General features: G+C 40.0%; 1 non-coding gene across 1 annotated transcript; it reads right to left on the reverse strand.

Moving 5' to 3' along the window:
• Positions 1–3,239: 3,239 nt before the first annotated feature.
• On the reverse strand, positions 3,240–3,403 carry Gm22868. Its single transcript, XR_003949899.1, has one exon. It is a non-coding gene; the product is annotated as a U1 spliceosomal RNA (small nuclear RNA).
• Positions 3,404–4,003: the final 600 nt, after the last annotated feature.

The following is a 4,003-nucleotide window of genomic DNA, read 5'->3' on the forward strand; positions in this document are numbered from 1 at the left end:
AATAATTCATTTTTAATATAATTGTTTAGTAAGTGATGTATCAGGTTCATTTTATTACTCATTTTGCAGTATATGCCAGCAAATATATTTACTATCCCTAAACAAAATCTATCCACAAATATGGGAGCAGGGATGTAAGAAAACAGGTGAGAGAGAGGGGTGGAGTTCACTGTCCCAACATGCCATGAAGACAGTCTACCTTCTCATTTTCATAAGTTAGTGTGCATATGTTATTATTTAGGAAAAACTTACCAAAAAGTGTTTTCTTTTGGGAATTTTCTATATACCAAAAAATTGGTGGATAATACATTTATTATTGAAAAAATTATATACAATATAAATGAACCTTTAGTATGCCAAAAGTAATTACCAGAAACAACTAGAATTTTCTAAATTTTCTAAATGTAATGGAATAGGAATAGAAAGACCAGAGATGGATACATAAAATTTAAAACTATATTTTAATAAAGATAAATCAAAGCAAAAGGCAATGTCTATATCACACATAAATTTTAATGTATGAATTCTTTATTTTAGAAACATTTTATCTGAATGAATTTAAAATACAAAGTCTTCACTTTGTGTTGGGTGAAGAGAATTATTTGGACAGTGCTACACTAAAGGAAAAACCTAGGACAATATCAAAACAATAACGAGACTGTGGAACTTCAACAATGTTTGCAAAAGGGAACAAGGATGGAAAAAGGCCACAGATGATCAAAGCAAAGAGGTTGTTAGGGCCTCATGTGCCCTAGAGTGGTCTGTGTGATTCCCTTGATGGGCTTCAGAGACAAGCTGGATTCTGAGTCACTATGAACTGAAAGCAGGGCCTAAGGACTCAGGTGCCGCGTCTGTCTCTTCAGCCCAGCATGGGAACTCTTCCCTTCATGCCTATCATGTAGAAAGAATCCCCAGAAGGTATGCCATTATTCTCCAAGTTAAAAATAAAGTCAGAGTTTGTTTCAAAGCAAGCAAACAAACAAACAAATGAGCCATTTGTCTGGGGAGAATTCAAAAGTGGGAGAAGCTGACTTTGTTGCGTTTGGGTCTTTCTGCAAGATGGAGAACCCCTAGCTAAATTACAGGATGGGAATAGACTCTGCTTGTGCACACATGTTCTTGTACTTATATAAAAATACACTTGACATTGAATGAACCATGTAACAGGAAAGAGATGGATTTCATTTAGGATATGAAACAAAGGACATCTAAGGAGATATTTCAGCTAGGTAGTTAAATACATAAATAGGAGAGGAATATTGTATTCCAACTGGATCACACAGACCTAGGTCTTTGGATGTGATCTCTTGCCAGAGCAGCCATTTTCTAAATTAAAATTCATCTATATAACTAAGCCCTCCCGAATGAACTACAAGAAGTTTGAGTACTGGAAGCAAGAGTTGCAGCTATTAAACTAAGTTAGCATGAAGGAGAGTGGCAGAAGCTGGAGAGGGAAAGTATAGGGGTGGTTCTGATACTAAGGTCCTGTTTCCCAATTTGTCCTTGATCTATCAGAAAAGATGCCATGGGCCAATTGTTGGGTGGAACTATAGGCAGGACTTCTGGGACCCATCAGGCAAGCTAGCAAATGCAGGCTAGAAGGCAGGTTTTTTTTGCCATGCTTCAGAGGGACAAAAAGTAACCAGCCATATGAGAGGACACAGGTTGCTTCTACATGTGGGAGGTTCAGGATATTGAGCTGGGACTGAAGATGGCTGAACACCTGAAAACTGAGTGCAGATTTAGGATGCTGAGCTGGGAGTTCTGGGAAGGGCACGCTAGCTGAGGTAGATTAGTGCCCAGCAATTGAGCCGATAAGGCAAGTTGAAATTGAACAACTATGTGTGTCTGTGGTTTTCATCCATGGGTCCTATATTTTCTGGGCAGGGACTGGTAGCATGGTCAGTTTCAGAGCTTAGGCAAGGTAGCAAAAGATACATGTCACATGGAAGCACAGGTGTGGGTAAACAGGAGTGCTGAATATTTAATGCTTAGTCACTAGAGAGTGGCACTATTTGAAGGGATTAGGACGTATAACTTTGTTGGAGGAAATGTACCACTGAGGGTGGGCTTTGAATTTTCAAAAGGTCATGCCAGGTACAACCTCTCTCCCTGTCCCTGTCCCTGACCCTGTCCCTGTCCCTCTCTTCCTCCCTCTCCCTCTCTCTCCTTCTCTCTCTCCCACCCTTCTCTCTCTACCTGAAGAGCTGGATGTAGCTCTCAGCTCCTTCTTCAGCACCATGTCAGTCTGCATACCTGCCACGTTCCCTGTCATGATAATAATGAACTAAGTCTATGAAACTGTAAGCCGACCCCCAAATGAAATGCTTAGTCTTATAAGAGTTGCAGCCTTGGTCATGGTGCATTTCCACAGCAATAGAACAGTGACGAAGACAGTAAGAAAATCATGAGAAAATAAAACATATAGGTAGCAATAGGAAATGTAATCTTAGAACAGATAACAGGTGCTGAAATCTCAGGCACAGGAATAGTCTCGACCAGGAGGAAAGAGACCCAGTATTGAACAAGGTCGAGGCTTTACGACTCTACACATGGCATCTTAGCAATAGTGAAAACAACAGAGGTACCTTTTGATTTTTCTCCTTCCTCCTTTCCTGCAGCAGGCCATACTGGTGCTTTGATTTTCTGTTAGAAAAGATCCTATGACTCTTGTTCAAGCAGGGCCCTTCATACTGGGAGGAAACCGTGAAGACACAGAAATACAGTGAAGAATCTGAAGCAATAGGTCTTGCTAAATTCCCTTCAATTTCCTGTCATTAGACCACACCCACTTCTGTGCAGTCACATCTCCAAATGACTGCCACTCATCACCAAATCTAAGCTGAAATATACAGTTTGTTCCTTTGGCCTTGCTATTTTAAAAGGCTTATATTTACGTCTGTGGGGGAGGGGTGGAATGGATGCCATGTGTGTACGAGTGCCCCCAGAGACTACAAGAGAAAATGAGATCCCCTAGAGCTGGAGCTATATTATAGACAGAGAGCTACCTGATGTGAGTCCTGCATACTGACCACAGACCCTCTCAAGGAGCAGAAAGTATTCCTTTTTTGCTGAACTGTTCTCCTCTTCCTTGTTGAATGTTCCTATTCATGACATTTGTACTCAATCAATTTATATGCTTTCCTTTTCTTTGTCTCCTTATAAAGTATGAACTTGATGAAAAGGGAAATATCATATTAAGTTATCTTCCATACTTCTTTGTGATTTCTTTTTCAATTCAGGGGAGAGCACAATCTCAGTCCCCCACGATCACAAGTTATGCAGTTAGGTTTCCCACATTTGGGGAAATCTTAGGGATCAGCATACCCGGAGTGCAATGAATAAGCCTCGCCCTGGGAAAATTGCCTTCATGTTCATGGCCCCTCCCTTGTCAGGTAATTATTAATGCTTTGTGATTGAAGAAAAGCAAGCATGAATGGAAGTGATGGCTGTGAGGTAGATGGGGAATAAGCCAAGGTCTCTGAATCAGGAGGCAAGCTTATTTGGTAATAAAGCCAGAGAAGATACAAGATGGTGAAGATGGGAAGCATAGATGCTAGGGTACAATTAAGATTATATGACACTGAGGCTATAGCATTGTAAGTTGTAAATGTGTGGTGGTACCAACTGATGGATGGTCTAGAGATTGTTTTTCTGGCTATTCTCATTATCCTAAATACAGTAAAAAAAATGGTCTATCACATTAGCCATGTATGTGAGATATTGCTGAGTGGAAGGTTAAGTCCTCAGTTTCCTATCTAACTCGGCCTAATCAATACAACCTCTCACTGACATGTCCAGAAGCCTGCCTCCCAGGCTATTCTACATTTTTTTGAGATCAACTACCCAATAATAATTAAATAAACAAACAAACAACAATTTAATTTGGATATGTGTGTGTATGTGTGTGTGTGTGTCTGTGTGTGTGTGTGTGTATTTAGGAAAAACATTGATTTTTTTTTTTTACCACATCTTCTTTAAGGTGGGTTGAATGAAATACTTT

This window comes from Mus musculus, chromosome 11 (genome assembly GCF_000001635.26).
Source record: "Mus musculus strain C57BL/6J chromosome 11, GRCm38.p6 C57BL/6J".
NCBI lineage: Eukaryota > Metazoa > Chordata > Mammalia > Rodentia > Muridae > Mus > Mus musculus.